Source organism: Hyperolius riggenbachi, chromosome 1 (assembly GCF_040937935.1).
Source record: "Hyperolius riggenbachi isolate aHypRig1 chromosome 1, aHypRig1.pri, whole genome shotgun sequence".
NCBI classification, from domain to species: Eukaryota; Metazoa; Chordata; class Amphibia; order Anura; family Hyperoliidae; genus Hyperolius; species Hyperolius riggenbachi.
In genome coordinates, this window is record NC_090646.1 from 283,091,163 (window position 1) to 283,111,802 (window position 20,640).

The following is a 20,640-nucleotide window of genomic DNA, read 5'->3' on the forward strand; positions in this document are numbered from 1 at the left end:
AATCACTCCCTATCACCACCTGTCACTGTTACCTATCAGATCAGACCCTAATCTGCCCCTTGCGGGCACCCAATCACCCGCCTACACGCTCAGATTGCCCTCAGACCCCCCCTTATCAATTCGCCAGTGCAATATTTACATCTGTCCTTCCCTGTAATAACCCACTGATTACCTGTCAATCACCTATCAATCACCCATCAATCACCCCCTGTCACTGCCACCCATCAATCACCCCCTGTCACTGCCACCCATCAATCACCCGCTGTCACTGCCACCCATCAATCAGCCCCTAACCTGCCCCTTGCGGGCAAACTGATCACCCACCCACACCAATAGATCGCCCGCAGATCCGACATCAGATCACCACCCAAGCGCAGTGTTTCCATCTATTCTCTACCCTAAACACCCACTAATTACCCATCAATCACCCCCTGTCACTGCTACCTATCAGATTAGACCCCTATCTGCCCCTAGGGCACTCAATCACCCGCCCACACCCTCAGAATGCCCTCAGACCCCAGCCCTGATCACCTCGCCAGTGCATTGCTTGCATCTATTCCCCCCTCTAATCACACCTTGAGACACCCATCAATCACCTCCTGTCACCCCCTAGCACACCTACCCATCAGATCAGGCCCCAATTTGCCCCGTGTGTGCTCCTGATCATTTGGCCAAACCCTCAGATCCCCTTCCGATCACCTCCCCAGTGCATTGATTGCATCTATTTTCCCCTCTAACCACCCCCTGAGACACCCATCAATCACCTCCTGTCACCCCCCCTAGCACTCCTATCCATCAGATCAGGCCCAATACAACCTGTCATCTAAAAGGCCACCCTGCTTATGACCGGTTCTACAAAATTCGGCCCCTCATAGACCACCTGTCATCAAAATTTGCAGATGCTTATACAGTGTTCTCCCCAGAATTTTTCTCCAGCCGGGTGGCATGAAATAGTAGCCGGGTGGCATGAAAAAGTAGCCGGGTGGGGCGAGGTGAAAATGCAGGGCAACTGTGCTTACAGCATAGGAATAGGTGAGGAGGTGAGCCGATGACAGCCGGGTGGTCACAAAATCTAGCCGGGTGGAGCACCCGGCTAAAAGAGCCTGGGGAGAACACTGCTTATACCCCTGAACAGTCATTTTGAGACATTTGGTTTCCAGACTACTCACGGTTTTGGGCCTGTAAAATGCCAGGGCGGTATAGGAACCCCACAAGTGACCCCATTTTAGAAAAAAAGACACCCCAAGGTATTCTGTTAGGTGTATGACGAGTTCATAGAAGATTTTATTTTTTGTCAAAAGTTAGCGGAAATTAATTTTTATTGTTTTTTTTTCACAAAGTGTCATTTTTCACTAACTTGTGACAAAAAATAAAATCTTCTATGAACTCGCCATACACCTAACGGAATACCTTGGGGTGTCTTCTTTCTAAAATGGGGTCACTTGTGGGGTTCCTATACTGCCCTGGCATTTTAGGGGCCCTAAACCTGCGAGGAGTAGTCTAGAAAACAAATGCTTCAAAATGACCTGTGAATAGGACGTTGGGCCCCTTAGCGCACCTAGGCTGCAAAAAAGTGTCACACATGTGGTACCGCCGTACTCAGGAAAAGTAGTATAATGTGTTTTGGGGTGTATTTTTACACATACCCATGCTGGGTGGGAGAAATTTCTATGTAAATGGACAATTGTGTGTAAAAAAATCAAACAATTGTCATTTACAGAGATATTTCTCCCACTTAGCATGGGTATGTGTAAAAATACACCCCAAAACGCATTATACTACTTCTCCTGAGTACGGCGGTACCACATGTGTGGCACTTTTTTACACCCTAAGTACGCTAAGGGGCCCAAAGTCCAATGAGTACCTTTAGGATTTCACAGGTCATTTTGCGACATTTGGTTTCAAGACTACTCCTCACGGTTTAGGGCCCCTAAAATGCCAGGGCAGTATAGGAACCCCACAAATGACCCCATTCTAGAAAGAAGACACCCAAAGGTATTCCGTACGGAGTATGGTGAGTTCATAGAAGATTTTATTTTTTGTCACAAGTTAGCGGAAAATGACACTTTGTGAAAAAAAACTATTAAAATCAATTTCCGCTAACTTGTGACAAAAAAATAAAAACTTCTATGAACTCACCATACTCCTAACGGAATACCTTGGGGTGTCTTCTTTCTAAAATGGGGTCATTAGTGGGGTTCCTATACTGCCCTGGCATTTTAGGGGCCCTAAACCGTGAGGAGTAGTCTTGAAACAAAAATGACCTGTGAAATCCTAAAGGTACTCATTGGACTTTGGGCCCCTTAGTGCAGTTAGGGTGCAAAAAAGTGCCACACATGTGGTATCGCCGTACTCGGGAGAAGTAGTACAATGTGTTTTGGGGTGTATTTTTACACATACCCATGCTGGGTGGGAGAAATACCTCTGTAAATGACAATCTTTTGATTTTTTTACACACAATTGTCCATTTACAGAGGTATTTCTCCCACCCAGCATGGGTATGTGTAAAAATACACCCCAAAACACATTGTACTACTTCTCCCGAGTATGGCGATACCACATGTGTGGCACTTTTTTGCACCCTAACTGCGCTAAAGGGCCCAAAGTCCAATGAGTACCTTTAGGATTTCTCAGGTCATTTTGAGAAATTTCGTTTCAAGACTACTCCTCACGGTTTAGGGCCCCTAAAATGCCAGGGCAGTATAGGAACCCCACAAATGACCCCATTTTAGAAAGAAGACACCCCAAGGTATTCCGTTAGGAGTATGGTGAGTTCATAGAAGATTTTATTTTTTGTCAAGTTAGCAGAAATTGATTTTAATTGTGTTTTTTCACAAAGTGTCATTTTCCGCTAACAATTACACGTTTAGTGTAAATTTTATAAGTTACTTTTAGCACAGCATATTTCAATTTAGAAATCTGTAAAGCTTTGCCAAACAGCAGCTGCGCCACTATCCATACAGATACAAGAGCCCTGATTGGGCTGCTTTCCTGTTCAAGTCTACAGTTGACTGTGGCAGCGTAGTGAGTGACACAAGATCCCATCCATCTCTTTTGAAGAAAACTGATAACATGAGCAAACCATTGCCATGTTCCTCCCTTGTCTTCAATGAGGTCTTTGCCTTTTGTAACCAACTTCATCACAGTTTCTACTGGAATGCTGAGAAATATAGTCTGGTCTCTATTCTTCCTTTGCAAGACATATTCACTTCTGATTGTTCCACCCACCAACTATACATAAGTGAAAAACAAGTTGTACTGCTGCTCCAAGCAGATTTGACTTATGAAAAGCGGTTTTGTCTGCCACTAGAGACTGTCAATGAGATGCACATAATTCTGAGTTAACGCTGATGTTTAATGTTAGTGAATTGTATGCAGCTTGAAAACTGACCAATCAAATGCTGAAGCATCAGCATATGATCGGTCTATCTTCAATCTGCATACATTTTCATAAAATTTGCATCGACTCATGATTTTTTTTCTTTCTCATTGACCGACCCTAGTGACCACAACTTTGCTTCTAAACACCTTTATATTCACAACATCAATCTGATTGCAAATTTACTTGTTGAATTTTGGAATTAGTTGGGGCTTAAGTGAAATATAGAGGAGCCCCAGTGATAGCTTAACTCTTTGGTGGAGAGGAGGGCTACATAGAGTAAAGTAGCAAAGGCTAGCAAAAAGGGTAGCTGACAAGACAATCTTTATAGTAATACCATTTGACCTTTTGCAAGGTCTACATTTCTAGTTTTATAGGCAGGGGGGCTCCCTCTCGCTTTTCTATTAATGTAGAGTGAGCCGCAGCGGAAACCATGGATCTATTCCAGTGCCAGGCACCAGGTCTTCTCATCTTTTGCCCATTAACTCTGTTCTATGTGTATCAGGGTACCTTCAGCTCCCAATGAATGTCATGTGACATTGGGTGCTGGAATTACTCTGATGTCTGATGCATGCAAAACGGTGTGAGCGAGGGACAGATGAGAACGCGGCGTTGGAATATGGTCGGTCTGTAGCTGCTTTGAAGCACGTGGTGGGGATAGATAGAGGGTGGGGTGGATCTGAAAAGGGGTCCTGTCCACAATAATTAACAAGGGGGGGGAGAGTAGGGAGCATACCTGGCCACATTTATTGACAAGGAAGGGGGGACAGTTAGGACAGATTCTAGCTAATCTAATTACCAGGAGGGTTGGGGCAGATACTTGCTGCACTGATTGATAGATTGTGAGGGGCCAGGGGGTTACAGATCTTTGCCACACTGATTACTATACCTGGGGGCGGGGTATGCATAGTGGCTGCACTGATTGGGGGGGGGGGGCAGATTCTGGACGCATTGACTACCGGGGGACTGTTAGCAAAAATGAAGAATAATGCATAATGAACACGTAACATTCCTTCATAAGCTGCTTGAAGGCATTACACCTTTGATGGCTCAATAAATAATCAATGATCATTTTGTTTGTCTGTAAGGAATCCCCTTTCTGTTCTGTTAAAACACAGGTGACAAGCAATAGGCAGCTGTTGGATTTTTTTGTCTGACCTGCTTTATTCCTGGGCACTGTGGGGAGCGGATTTAGAAGAAAGACTTAAGCCCCGTCTACACGTGGAGATGTTGTAGCGATCTGGCGGCTCGATTAGCCGCCGGATTGCCTCTTCCACGTCCCCGCTCGCCGCGCGTGCGCCGGATTCGATTCACCGCTCGTCCCCGCCGACGCCGCTTATCTTCCGCTCGATTCCCTGCCATTGTCCCCTCGCGGAAAGCGAGCAGGGAATCAGCGGTGAGGAGATCCGTCCTGTCAGATCTTATCAATCAAGCCGCATCAGCGGCTCGATTGATAAGGAACATCGCAGCCGCATCTACGCGTGTAGATGCGGCTTTAAAGGACAACTAAATTGAGAGTGATATATTTATATTCTTTTAAACAAAACATCTTGCCTGGCTGTCCTACTGATCTTCTGCCTCTAATACATTTAGCCATAGACCCTGAACAAGCATGCAGATCAGATGTTTCTGACAATTAGCTGCATGCTTGTTCTGGGTGAGTGATTCAGACACTACTGGAGCCCAAGAGATCATCAAATCATCAAGGCAGCCAGGCAACTGGTATTGTTTAATAGGAAATAAACATGGCGGCCTCCATATCCTTTTTACTTCAGTTGTATTTTAAAAGTTAAACCCTGAACCGGCTCCTTACCAATACCAGCCTGCGTGAGCTATGACTTTCGGGGACTCTGCAAAAGAGGGGTATAAATTCTTCCATTCTCTTGTAAAGCCCTCTTCTCCATGCCATGGGACTTATTCTAACTCTGTGCTTGGAGAGTTGGGGAATCTACCACTCCTGAAAGTTCAGTGCTACTTCATGGATAAGAAATAAATACTACAAGCAAATTAGTGCACGTTGGGTAGGTGCATGTCCGCCACTAAGCCTATTAGGAATATATGTGAATAATGAGATTGTTACACATATCAGATGATATGACCAATTGAACACCAACAATGAGGGCACTTTATTTTTAGATTTATATTTACAATATATGAAAAAATGCAAGTTGTGCAAAGAAAAGTTTGAATTTTGCCAGCTGAGTGCAAACTTGGGTTTTTGCTTGATGACACTGATTGTATGGTAATTTAACCACTTCACCACTGAGGCGTTTTACCCCTTGAGCACCAGAGCAATTTTCACCTTTCAGCGCTCCTTTCATTCATTCGTCTATAACTTTATCATTACTTATCACAATTAAATGAACTATATCTTGTTTTTTTCCGCCACCAATTAGGCTTTCTTTAGGTGGGACATTATGCCAAGAATTATTTTATTCTAAATGTGTTTTAATGGGAAAATAGGAAAAATGTGGGAAAAATTCATTATTTTTCAGTTTTCGGCCATTATAGTTTTTAGATAATGCATGCTACTGTAATTAAAACCCATGAAATGTATTTGCCTATTTGTCCCGGTTATAAAACCGTTTAAATTATGTCCCTATCACAATGTTTGGCGCCAATATTTTATTTGGAAATAAAGGTGCATTTTTCCTTCCGGACGCTTGGAGGAAGTACTAGGAGGCTGGGAAAGGTTTTTTTTTTTTTTTTTTTCCACAATGATCGCGCTGCTTATCGGAGAAGCAGCGGGTCATTGCGGGGCTTAGATCAACGAACGGAAATGGATTTTCCCGTTCATTGATCTCCGGGCGAGCGGCCGGCGGCGTGTTTACGAGCGGGAGTGCGGGCAGCGGCGGGAGCGCGGAAAGTACGGATTTCTCCGTCCCTGGGTGTGAAAGGATGGAAAAAGGGACGGAGAAATTCGTACGGGCGGGGGTAAAGTGGTTAACACTAAGACTGAGGACGCTTTATTCTTAAGGTGCGTACACACGCACTACTTCCGCCAACGATGGGTCCGACAGACCCTCCCGCTGGGCGGACGTTCAGCCGACAGTAGCGCGTGTGTACACGCTGTCGGCAGACTGGGATCGTTCAGAAACAGCCTGATCAGTCTGCCGACAGCGCGTACTCAAGCGCTACTGTCTGCTGAATGTCCGCCCAGTGGGAGAGTCTGACGGACTAGTCGTTGGCGGAAGTACGCACCTTTAGATTTATATTTGCAATGTATAAATAATGCAAGCTTTGTGCACTAGAGATTGACAGCAATGGGGGTGAAGAATGTCACTAGACCACCAGGGAGGGAAAGCCATATGAGTGGACAGAGGGCACACTGTGCATGGCAGAGGGATGTGGCGTGAGGGAGGGTTGTGTGGAATGTTGTTTTTTTTTCTAGCTTACAAGGGGGAGGATGGATGAAAATATATTGGAGGGGAACATTTGTGTGGCATAAGATTTCATGGGAGATGTGTGTAGATTAGTGGCCACTCCCACAGGGTGGGCACTCTGAACTGTGTGAAACTCTCACAGGATGTGAACAACTGAGGGAAGAGGATATTACATCATGTGCAGTTGTCCTCTAGGTCCATACTCTCAGATTCAATACTTTTTTCCTGTTTGATCTGATTTAATATATGCATTGGGATAGGAATTGAGCTAATGGAGCAGAATGTTCAAGTACAGAAACCCTGAGGGGGCTAACAAATACCGTATTGTAATTCTAATCCTCTTTCCTCTAGCAGAGGTCCTATGTTCTATAGGGACTTGCAGATTGCTTGCGTGCATTGTAAAAAAAATGGGGTAAGACAACAAAAAGGATAGCCTGGTTTAACCACTTGTATCAAATAATTTTGTCTTTCAGCATCTTCGTCTTACGCAACAGGACACCATTTCTCCTATGTGTTTATGAAGACGTCTTCAGCATGGATGGTGGTATCATATTCTGTTTTGTGTGACAGACACAAAAAACCTCCTTCTACATAAGTGCGGTTTGATTTTTCAAAATTAAAATGGGGATGTGAGGTCACACAGCACTGATGAGATTTTCTGCATATACCACACTTGTGCGACCTTTTATGGCTTATGTTAAAGATGGCGACAGTCTGTTAGGTAGGGAACTGCAGCTATGGATTTGGTAACAGACCGTGCCAAATCTTTGAACGTGCCTGCTATGCAGTAAGCATATATGTTTGCAGAGACAGCACTGTGGCAACAATGTCAAACATTCCTTGTGTTGAATGACTGATATGGAATTGAAAAATTAGGAACAAGTACTGCAAAGATGCCAAAGATTTTCTTTATTTTATCACCTTTGCAAAAGGCCCATGGATGTGACGTTAGACTGTTATCTTCCATTGCTTTAATTTTGCCAAGTGAGCAAAATGTGTTAGAAATGGTGAAAATCTTGTGATGGCTGCCAGTCTTACAAGTTATTTTGCATTCTGAAATGTCTTTAGTTGAACAGTATTTCTAAAAAGACTATTGGAAGTTGCCATGAAGTTTGGACCTTCATAGTGACTAGGTCATAGTTTATGTACTGTATCCTCTTATGTATCACAGATGACGTTTAGCTCTTGGCTATAACCTAAAAAGGCAGGCTTAAAGAGGAACTGTAACATAAAAAGATCCCCTGGGGGGTACTCACCTCGGGTGGGGGAAGCCTCCGGATCCTAATGAGGCTTCCCACGCCGTCCTCCATCCGTCAGGGGTCTCGCTGCAGCCCTCCGTGGAGTCCGGGCAGCGGTGACGTCAATATTTACCTTCCTGGCTCCTGCGCAGGCGCTCTGACGGCTGTCGGCTCCGAACTACACGGAAATACCCGATCGCCGTCGGGTCCGCTCTACTGCGCAGGCGCAAGTTGCCTGCGCAGTAGAGCGGACCCGAATGAGATCGGGTATTTCCGTGTAGTTCGGAATGGAAAGCCGCCACCGCGCCCCCGCTGGAGCCAGCAAAGGTAAATATTGAAATGACAGTCGGCACAGTCGCCGGCTGTTCGGAGGGCTGCGGAGAGACCCCCGTGGGACAGAGGACGGCGTGGGAAGCCTCATTAGGATCCGGAGGCTTCCCCCACCCGAGGTGAGTACCCCCCAGGGGATCTTTTGAATGTTACAGAGTCTCTTTAATGGTGTCACTTCATACTGCTTCAAACCACAGTATTGTCCATAATGTATTTTGTTTACAAGTACAGTTTGTAATGAAGCATTCAAATCATGCCCAAACTGAAGAATTGTATAGGTTTTTAATGACATGCCACACAGCACTACTGTTCTTGTAAAAAAAAAAAAACCCTTTTCAGTATTTGTAACTAATTTTGAACATGTATAGCATGGAAACAAAATTATTTCATAGACTTTTTATTTTGGATACTTGCTTGCTTTCGGGTATCAGTATAATATGTCTTGATTTTTAATACTTCTTCTGTGGAGCTGAATCACTGTCTACTTAAGGTGGCCACTTACAGTCCAGTTTCTAGTGAAAAATCGTTTGAGCCAACAGAAATCTCTGTTGATGGGCACAATCTATTACGAACGATTATAAAAACAATCGTCCTATTGAATTTTCTTCTTCCCAAAATTTGTATTTTCTTGTTGGTTGTGATAGGTAGGAAGCAAAGGTTGGTTCATTGATGGTGTAGTGAACGATTTCACTTACGATCAGAATTTCTGATCGCTCGAACGATTTTTCGCTAGAAATTGGATCGTTATTGGCCACCTTATCTTATCTTCCTGGACTGCAGCTATAAGATCTCTCTCCCTACTCTGCCTTCCCCTCTTGTAGTAGTTGCACACTATAATGGGTGAGCCTCTCATCTCATTTTACTGCATGCTCCATAATAGAAAGCCAACTAGGAGAGTAGGACAGCCTTGTGCAGAAATGGCTGCGCCACAGTCCTGGACAAACCTCAGAAACTGAACTGTGTGCCAGTGATTATCGGTCCTCCTCATCTCAGGGATAGCTGCACCAGTATAATGTAAACTCTTTTGGTAAATCTCAAATTCAGCTGTATATTTTACTTTCAGCAGAGTAGCTCGCAATACATTTTGTCTGTCCACAACATTGGTTACAAGTTGCTGGTTGTTTTCAGTTTATAGTTCCACTTGCATAAGTTATATCAGCAGCTCCTTTATCTGGGCTGTGACATTTTCCCTAAGACAATTCAACTTTTTCAACCTGGAAAGTAAGTCCGTTTCACACAAACATATCACTAACGGTTTAAGAATATTTAGTAAAGTACTCTTGTACATTTATATACTGTGGAAGGTTTCTAGTATAGTATAAACTTGTTATAGTAAACTCTGAAATCGTAGAACTTCGGGTATAATAAACTACATGGCCAGGTCCTGTCCAAGCACCATTATAGGTATATGGGAGTAATGCATGGTATAGTTAACTCAGATATAATAGAACTTCTGTTATAGTGAGCCTGTTTTTTGGCCCTGGCAGTATTTTGTATCAGGCTAAAATGGGTGGGCACATGCGTCAGATTAGGTAGAGACCCAGGAACCATGGTCCCTGGGCGGGCTGGTAGCCACTTGTAGCCTATTTGCTGTCTGCATGCTTCTCTAGGCCTGTGTGGCTTTTCTACAAAGCACCATCTGACTGCAAGCTGCTTCTACTGGTGAGACCTATGTTTCCTGTGTAAGCTGCTGCCCGATTACTGAGGGAATTACCTGTGACTTGCATGCAACACTACTGTATCATCCAGGCTGCACAGAAATATGGATAGAGGAGCATTACTGTACAGTACTCTACCTGCATTAACTGATGAGACCTATGCTTCCTGTGCAAGCTGTTGCAAGATTATTGCATAGAAAATCCCTGTATATGAGCATCGTGCATTTTGATGTAGCGCATATTTTATATGCTCGAGTAGGACAATTTCTTATATAGTAAACTAAGATTTATATTTTCAATGTATGCATATACTTTTCCCGGTCCCTTGGAGTTTACTATAAAAGGACTCTACTGTATTTAAATGAAAAAATATGTATAAGAATTTTAAGTATTTCTTCCCCAAGAACAGTGGATCCCAACTTTTTTTGTGACACATCACTCCAAATGTTCACATCTGTTATACACTGTTGCTGGCATATTGGCAGCTGTTGCTGGCAAAGTGGCGGCTCCTAATCAGTTGCTGCTTCTGCTGCTAGTACATTGGTGGCTGCTAATGAGTGGCTATTACTGTTGCTGGCACAGTGGCAGCTGCTAATCCATGGTTGCTGTTTCTGCTGGTACAGTGGAGGTAGATAAGTGGTGGCTGCAAATCCGTGGCTGGCACAATGATGACTGCAAATCGGTAACTGCTGTTGCTGCCTGCACAGTGGTGGGTGCTAATCACTGGCTGCTGCTTGTCAGTGGTGGACACTGGTTACTGTTATAATGCCCATTCTCCCTCTACTTTTCAATTCTTTTCTCAGACTATTTTGACCTCAAGAAAGTAATAGAAAACTCATCAGTAGCCCTGACTTCACTGATAGGGATACAAAGCTCAAGATTAATGTGCCTATAATATGCCTGCACCCGACCCTCTCTACATACACCATATGCAAACACTTTTTTTCTCTCTCTCCGTCGGTCTTAAGTTCTGATTCAGCCTTTGCTCTCCTCACCAGCCCTAATCGAGACTTCTGCAGACATTTTCTGTAGTCCCAAAGGAGTAACTATAGGACTACAAAAAAAAATGGCCACCGAAGTCGCACTTGCAGATTATTGGACTACGGGAGAGCTGAAGGGGGCTGCAGAGAGGTGACATATGAATGCGTCACGGCACATAGGTTGGGAATCTCTGGCCTAGAACCTCTAAATTAGACATTTAGTTAGAAAGTGTTATTGATTTTGCTTTCATAGCTCTGTATTGTGAACCCCAGTAAACTGCGTTCATGGATTATGGGAAGTCCTTTCTTCTCCCTGCAGCTTACTACATAGATCCCTGAAGATTAATTTCTATGAAAAAGTTAGAAGTCCAAACCTGGTCTCAGTAATGTGACACTAAAAGCGTTCTGGCCTAAATGCTAACTTTCAAATTCTGCAAAATAGTAGCCTGTAAATTAGTGTAGTTTGTACAGTGGCGTAATGCACAGCTGTATGCATATCTCCTCTACTAGGCTCTGCTCCTAATGGTGTGGAAACTACAGAACATCCAACGGTGTTCCTTTTGCAGCTGATGTTGCAGGTGAGAAAGTGTAATGGTTCGGTTTGCCATTGCCCAAATATAACCAGATGTGATTGGGTCATTGAGCCATGTGACCACCAGAACCCAGAAACGTAAAGTAAACCACTTAGCGAGAGTTTCTGACTCTGAGCGGCCCTCAAATACTAAGTACCCATTTCTACCTTCAATAGAACAAGATCTTAGAAGCAAGGTGTGGGGATTACTTCACCCTTAAAAAATAACTGTATTTAATTGGGCAAAACATAGTATTTAATATGATGCTTTGTTTGAAACAATGTAAGGTAGACATACCTACCTTACCCTCACTTTCAGCCTATGATCATTCTTTGAAATTCACTTTAAATTGTAATAATAAATGGTGCCCAAGCTGACCCTGCTTTGCCTGGCGGCCCTAATGAATCTCTGCCTCTTTTACATTCTGTATCACTGATCAATAATGAGAATGGTTGATAAGTCTGAGTTATTGGGCTGCACACATGCTACTGAAGCCAAAAGATCAGCATGGCACACGGCCGCCATCACACGCCGTGTGATATAACGGTGGCATTTTAACACAGAAAGTCTCACTATAATAGTCTATGCAATGTTCAAAGTGTATCCTGTGTAATGCAACCCAACAGACTACAGTATCCCAACACTGTGCAAGCAGTGTGTTACCGCATAACGCACATGTTAACAGTGCCAGTAAAGCATACTTTTCATTGACTGTATGTGACAGTTGCAACTTTTCCGTTTCGTTGTGTTCTGTTTTTACAGGGAACGCAAAGCAATTTCAACTGAACCCAGCCTAAAGGAACAGAATCAGGACGGTGGTAAAAATAGAAAAACTACTGAATAAAGAAACCATACATTGCTTACTAAAACATATAAATACAGGCAAATTCAAAAGCTAAAAATATGAAAAACAAAGTAAAGATAAGAAAACCATAGGTATACTATCAAATCCCAGGATGTCAAAAATCCCCCCAAAAATCTAAAACAGTCCCAATGTTCTACTCCTCAAAACTGAGAGAGGTGTACAAAATAACTCACGGCTGGTGTAGAACACAGGAAAGGCTGCATAGGGTTTGCCACATACTAAGACCTGTTTTTAAAGGATGTTAAAAGTTATGAAATGATCTTCACAGTGGAAGGGACATGCCCCTGCTGCTTTGAACTTGTTTTCTCAGTACTTCATTGTACCATATTGCCATATCTTTTAACCTCCCTAGCGTTCTGGATGAGCTGAGCTCGTCCAGAGACGCCGGAGGTCACCGCTCAGGCCCTGCTGGGCCGATTTGAATAATTTTTTTTTTCAAACACGCAGCTAGCACTTTGCTAGCTGCGTGTTTGCTGCGATCGCCGACGCTACCCGACTCGAAAGATGGCCCCCCCCACAGACCCCGTGCGCAGCCTGGCCAATCAGTGCCAGGCAGCGCTGAGGGGTGGATCGGGACTCCCTATGACGTCACAACGTCTATGACGTCATTCCGTTCGTTGCCATGGCGACGGGGAACGCCCTGAAGGAAATCCCGTTTAGAACAGGATTTCCGGACGGGCATAGGCGCCAGCAGCGATCGGAAGGGTGGGTGGGAGGGAATCGGAAGGGGGGGGGGTGTATCATGTAGCTAGCGCTAGGCTAGCTACATGATTAAAAAAAAATTAGGTTTAAAAATCAAAACACCAGGGAGGTTAATAGGCAAAATCCTTTTTATTGAGTAACCAAATTATACCAATGCTTATACTCACAGAGGCGTGGATGGTATTTGCTAGACATTGGAAAGATCCTGCACATTCTTCATAAATGTTGATGGGAAACGCCTGCCAGATATGCCACTTAGAGATCATGCAGTCGTTAAACTTTGACAAGAAAAAATATAAGGTTGTGTAGACCAAATGGAAATGTGTAATGGTGTCATTCCAAGCCTGTCCAAACAGCCGAACAGTAGTGGGACTGTAGGCAATATTTTTGCTAATTAAACCATATATTATAAAATAATGACACATTACACTCAGAGCTAGCTTTTAAAGAGAGTCTGAAGCGAGAATAAATCTCGCTTCAGACCTTATAAATAGCAGGGGCATGTGTGCCCCTGCTAAACCGCTGCTATCCTGCGGCTTAACGGGGGTCCCTGACCCCCCAAATCCCCTCGGTGCAGCGGGGGAGCGCTTCCTGGTTGGGGCAGGGCTAACAGCCGCAGCCCTGCCCCTCGCGCGTCTGTCAGCGTGTATCTGCGCCTCTCCCCTGCCCCTCTGTCTTCCTTCACTAAGGGGCGGAGGAGAGGCGGCGATGCGCCGCTGATAGACGCGACTGGAGGCAGGGCTGCGGCGGTTAGCCCTGCCTCCAGGAGCGACCAAGTCTGCGACCAAGTGTTGCAGTGGGGGGTTTGGGGGTGAAGGGACCCCCGTTTGGCGGCGCGATGGCGGCGGTTTAGCAGGGGCTTTGAGCTCTGAAGTGAGATTTATTCTCGCTTCAGAGTCTCTTTAAAAGGCCATGGCCATCTTTATTGGTTAATAAAATCTTTAGGTCCATAAAAACTTTGTTTAAAGAGAACTTTATTGAATAAACCAAAAAACATAACTCAGTTTATATCCAACCATCATGGTTCAGAGATAATTCAATTTCATAACACTCCGTAGGACCCACCCGCTAGCAACACAGTATTGTCAGTCACCTCCTTTTGCCACCAAGTCTCCGGCCACCGAGCCGCAAAACATTTTCCACACCAAAATGCTTAGCAGTCTACGCTACTGGATGCATCAGTGTAGAAGTTAAGTCCATCATTGGTTATAAACTCCTCTTGCCATATTAATCAGAAACTCTGCCCATACCAGCAGGTCAGCACTTATATCTGAAGTTATTCTAATATGGGAATTTGGAGACTTTAAACCACTCACAGATGCTGATAGCCGCCTGGAGAAGACCCTAGTTGCAAAAACTAAGCAACCCAGCAAGGATTGCATTTTTTTTAAGAGTACTTTTTTCTGTCTTATAAAAGTAAAGATCAGGGACTGGAGCTTATCCAACTTTTCTTGGGGCAAATAAAATTCCATCAAACCTGTATCAATTGAGATACCTAGAAAATCTAAGCATGAGCAGGGAAGAACGGTTTTCTCCTCGGCTAGCGGAATACCACATTCCTTACATACCACTTGGAATGTGACTAACAGCTGATGACAAACCTCAGAGTCAGCTGAGCCCATAAAGAGAAAATCATCTAAGTAGTGAATGAGTGATGTGTGCCCCGATATAGCCGCCACCACCACCCATTCTAGAAAAGTTGAGAAGCTCTCGAAGTAGCTGCAAGACAATGCGCTGCCCATAGGCAAACATTTTTCAAAATAATAGCTACCATTAAAATGGAAACCTAGGGAACTGAAAGGTTCTGGATGAATGGGCTATAAGCGAAAACCCGACAGAATGTCAGCTTTAGATAATAGGGCACCTCGGCCTAAAGGGCCCTAGATTTCAATAGCACTATCAAACGATGCATATGATACATCACTCGAAATGTCATCGTTCAGGGACTGACCTGCTGGAAAGGACAGATGATGGATCATCTGAAAAGACCCAGGCTCTTTCTTAGGCACGATACCCAGCGGTGACAAACGGAAATTTGTAAAAGGTGTGGAGAAAGGGCCTGCTATCATGTCCTCAACTAATTATTTTTTGATTTTTTCCAAAACCACATCTGCATGTTGTTCAGCCGCCTTCAAGTTCTTCATCCAAGAGCAGCCAACACCAGAAAAAATAGGCAAAAACCATAACTGAAACCATTAATTAAGACCAGGGCTTTCTCCTGATCTGGGTATATTCTGAGCCATGGCAGCATTCTTGCCAGCCTCACTGGTGTGGCTGCCCTTGAGAAACAGTTCCTTGGAGCTGACTTGTGAGCGGACGAGACAACGTCGCCTCCGCCACTGCAGCCGGACCTCCGCTCCTCCCCTCGGAGTCAGCCACAACCAGATTGATTGCGCACACTAGTCTGGCTGGCTCTGCCTCCCGAGCGGCCCGATTGGCCGCGAGTTCAAGCTGGGCTGGCCCTGCCTCCAGAGCGGCCCGGTTGGCTGCAGGCTCAAGCCGGACTGGCCCTGCCTCCTGAGCGGCTTGATTGGCCACCACTTCGATCCAGGCTGACTCCGCCCCTCAAATGGCCCGATTGGCCACTACCTCAAGCCGGGCTGGGCCCGCCTCCTCCGCTCTCCCATTGGTCGCCTTCCTCTGCGCAAAGCGTGCATCCACTGGGCCTCCTTTTGCCGCCTTCTTCCTGGAGCTGGAATGATGCCGATCTCCACCCCTTCTCTTCCCCCGATGCACCGCTTCTGGCCGGCGACTTCTTTCTGCTGGGCTGGGACATGCTGTCGCTGGGCTCGCTCGGCGAGTAGGACCGACGGGCCTTCCTCTTGGCCTCTAGCGCTCTGCTTCACCACTGTCTTCCACCCGATCTTCCTCTCCGGCCAGCTGGAGGCATATGGTAAGCACCTCCAATCCGCCAGGCTCTTTGGCTCTTGCAGCCAACTGCCTTGATATATCCATAGCGGCTAGGCAGCTCAGTAGTACAAGCTCAGTATTACAGCTCAGAGCTTGACCTAGACCACTTCAGGAAAAAAGGCAAGTTAGAAGGCTGAAACAGCCCTTTATTTACACCTTACTCACCTGTGATTTGTTCCTGCAACATTGTTTCACCCTAGCAACACCTGGCAGAAAATCTAAACTCCCTGTGCTGACCAATCATGAGAAAGATGCCTGTCCCCTCACTGCAGTATCCTACTGACCAATCAGGGACTTCGCTACCTCAGAGAGGGAAAATGTAAAACACCACACAATCTCCGCACTACACTGCCACAGAACCATATAGGTCCTTCTTTATATAATACGGCCCTTTTCATCAATGTAATTCTGTTACAATTCACTGGTTTTGAATAACAAAATTGTTAGCCAAGACCAGACCTTTCAGACTGGTTGATCCTCATCAGTACATGGCATGGTTTAATGTAACTCTGAGGTAGGAGTTCAAAACAGTCTGTATGTATGTTGGATTAGTATGGCTCTGTAATATTAACAAGATGACACATCATTGCATTCCAGCGGATCTGGAGGTGTGCTTAGCTATCAGGGTCAACAAAGAGATGATTTGCATACTCGGCAGTGATGCACTGTGGGACACCTCAGAGCTCACTTCAACCTGAATAATCACAAATACCTTCTGTTAGTAAAATACTAATACAGGATTAGGCAGAGAACCCCAACATGATCTCATTGGAGAAAAAGTGAATTGGGTCATTCACTCCATTGTTATTGTACATTTATGTATAACTGTTAAATAAAATAAAAAGTTATACAAAAATAAACATACACACCTATAGTCTTCAATTTAATTTTCCACGATGCACTCAACATTACACAGCTTTCGCTACAGTATTTTCACTTGCATGATGGAATTGTCCATTGCTTGACTCAAAAGTTGTTAAATAATTGTAACGCCGTCAACTCACTCAATGCTTGCAAACCAGCACCTATCTTGTGAATAAGAAATGCTCAGTCCACAGAAAGCGGATGTTAAGTTCAAAGAGAAATTATAAGGCTAAATTCACAGTGGGATGCTATAGTAGCACATTATAAACATTTATAATGCAGAATAGCACAGTGCAATAAAAAAATGGATGTGCTTGTATTTTAATGTACAATGTGTGACGAATTTGGATATTGTAAACTTCTATATAGTAAACTTGGTCAGGTGCCTTGACGTTTACTATAAAGGGATTCTACAGTACTGGGTTAAGTTTTTGCTTGGTTGGAGTATGAAGATTTGTACTTGTTTGAATGGTAGTTGTCAGGCTGAAGGGAAGTAAAAGCTTCAGATCATGGATAGTTGGTGTCCTGAGACCTTAACAGCTGAATAGATAAATATAAGTTTTATTTCTCGGAAATGTAAGTGGATTGAGATATATACAGGGACAGATCAGGATCATCATGCTATAACCATCTGGTCCCTTGTGCCAAGTTAGAGTCTAGACATGTTGTCACAGTAGTGCATTGACTTCTGAAACTGCAGTTGGGTAGGGAGAGGGGAAAGAGTGGATAGGACCAAGCAGAAATCCAGAATCTGTCACTTTAAGAATAGCTGCAATATATACTCAAGGATAAAAGATTTATTGCAGGTAAGTATTCTTTTTTTTGTTGTTGTTTAGATTTGTATTATTAGAAGTGTTGCTGCTGTTTTATCTGTGGCAGAATATACCTGGTGGGCTTCTCTCCCTTTGCTTTGTGACATCATATTATGCCTTCATTCTATTTTGGTCCACTTGAACCTCTGCACTGCCATTATTCCTAAGTGATCTCTCTGGGCAAACTGTTGTTTACACACTGCTGTCCCCTACTATAAGGTTCCCCCAGTGTGTGTTATTTTCAAGGTACTGAGGGTGCAAGGCAGTCTTTTTGCGCTAATCAGAATCTCTGCTCTTAGAATTGTTAGGTATTATACCGTTCACTGAAAGATGTCTCACCCCAGCACGTTCAGAATATCCTCAACTTCGACGCATTAACCAATCATTGCGCAGACCCAGACTCCATGGTCCTGATTTACAACCATGCAGTGTCATCTGCCTATGACGCCCTCGCTCCAGTTCGCATCAAACGATCTACACCACTTCACCATGCACGGTGGTTTGACAGCTCACTAAAGGACCTAAAGAAAGAAGTGCGCAGACTAGAAAGGAAGTGGCGAAAATCTCAGAATTCAAAAGATAAACACACCCTTGTCTCTCACCGGGAAAGCTACCAAAATGCGATCACCAAGAAAAAATCCTCCTACCTATCACAGGAGATCGCAAAGGCCGCCAACAGACCAGCCCAACTATTCCGCACAGTTGATAGACTATGTAATCCATCCTGTCTAAAACCCACTATAACTCCCTCAAAGGAGCTATGTGAGAAATTTGCCTGCTACTTTGCTGACAAAGTATCTTCTATTCGGTCTCTCATTCAGTCCACAGCACCCAAGACTCATGCAACTAATGGAAATAGCTGCAAAAACAACCTAACACCCTGGACTGATTTCAAAAGTATTAGTGAGGAAGAGATCTCAGACACCCTCTGTCGTCTCCACCAGACAACCTGCGACCTGGACCCTGGACCAACTAAACATATGCTGAAATGCCCTGACCTGCTTGGTCCAGCATTTCACAAAATAGTAAATTGCTCTCTGCAAGCAGGGAGGTTTCCTACCTCTCTAAAAGAAGGAATCATCAAGCCCCTTCTCAAAAAACCTTCCATGTATCCAGATGCTATGAGCAGCTACAGACCTGTCTCCAACCTCCCCTTCTTAGGTAAAGTTATTGAAAAGGCTGTCTATCTGCAACTTGAAACCAGGCTGTCAGTAAACAACATCCTGGACCCTCTACAATCTGGCTTTAAGAAACACCACAGCTGTGAAACAGCCCTCATCCAAGTCTGCAACGATCTGCTCATGGCAAGGGACAGAGGGGAATGCTCCATCCTAATCCTGTTGGATCTCTCAGCTGCTTTTGATACAGTTGACCATGAAATCCTGCTTAACAGACTGCAGGAGTACTGTGGCATCAGTGGATCAGTCCTCCAGTGGTTCAGATCATTCCTGACTGACAGAACACAGAGAGTATCCCTAGGACCTATAATGTCCAAACCTGCACCTCTACAATTCGGAGTGCCACAAGGATCAATCCTATCCCCTCTGCTGTTTGCAATCTACATGTTGCCACTCGGTACACTTATCCAACGACATGGCCTGACGTACCACTGCTACGCCGATGACACACAGCTATACCTGTCCTTCAAACCTGGTGGAACAGACCCTACCCCAAAAATAAACTCTTGCTTAGCTGAGCTTCAGGCATGGATGAATGATAACTGGTTGAAACTGAATGCTGACAAAACTGAGGTCCTGTTTGTCCAAAGCCAGTGCTCGCCATCAAAACAGCTCTATCCTAAAGCAACACCAATCAGGATTGGGAATTCAGACATAAACAGCTCCAACCTTGTGCGCAGCCTTGGCGTACTAATCGATGGGGAATTGAGTTTCAGAAACCAAATTTCATCTGTAGTTAAATCTTCCTTCTTTCATCTGAAGAACATTGCAAAGATTAAACATCTGATTCCCCCAGAGGATCTTCAAACCCTAGTCCACGCCTTCATCACATCACGGCTGGACTACTGCAATGCCCTTTATGCTGGCCTCCCCAAAAAAGACTTGCGTCGCCTGCAATTAGTGCAGAATGCTGCTGCCAGATTGCTAACAAACCAGCCTCGCCACTGTCACATTACACCGATCCTTCGCTCACTGCACTGGCTACCAGTAGAATGGAGAATACTCTTCAAGATTGGACTGCTGACATTCAAATCCCTGCACAATCTGGGCCCTGGATACATGAAGGACTTGCTGAAGCTGCACCACACCTCTCACAACCTCAGATCAGCAAGTTCTATAAACTTGGTCACTCCCAGAGTGCACCTCAAAAAATCTGGAGACAGAGCCTTCTGTCATGCTGCCCCTACTCTTTGGAACTCCCTACCACACCCAGTAAAGACAGCACCATCCCTGGAGCTATTCAAATCCAGACTGAAAAGCCACCTGTTTAGCCTGGCATTTCCAGATTTATAAAATTCTTCCCCTGTACCACGATGGTCGGAGCCATGCGCTTTGAGTCCCACGGGAGAAAAGCGCTTTACAAATGTTATTTGTTGTTGTTGTTGTTATTATATATTGAAGAAAGACAGGCAGTCCAGACCATAGATCCTGAGCATAAGCTTGTTCAGGGTCTATAGCTAAAAGTATTAGAGGCAGAGGAAGAGCAGATTAGCCAGGCAAATAGTGTTGCTTAAATGGAAATAAATATGGCAACCTCCATAACCCTCTTGCTTCAGGCCCAGTGCACACCAAAAACTGCTAGCAGATCCACAAAACGCTAGCGGTTTTTGAAGCGTTTTCTTACTATGAAGCGTTTTGCGGTTTTGTGGAGCCGTTTTTTTGTGTAGCAGATTACAGGTATTGTTACAGTAAAGTTGTTACTGAAGAGCTACTGTAACAAAAACGCCGTGAAAACCACTCTGATCTGGCGTTTTTATCAAGCGTTTTGC

General features: G+C 44.5%; 1 protein-coding gene across 2 annotated transcripts in view; it reads left to right on the top strand.

Annotated features, from left to right (window-relative positions):
- The window catches only part of PAQR3 (progestin and adipoQ receptor family member 3), a 67,076-nt gene extending 59,101 nt beyond the window's left edge, over positions 1–7,975 (top strand). For both annotated transcript variants that reach the window (XM_068233654.1, XM_068233655.1), the window contains one exon: positions 7,236–7,975. The gene's annotated coding sequence lies outside the window, so the exon portion shown is untranslated. The remainder of the gene's footprint in view (positions 1–7,235) is intronic.
- The last annotated feature ends 12,665 nt before the right edge of the window (positions 7,976–20,640 follow it).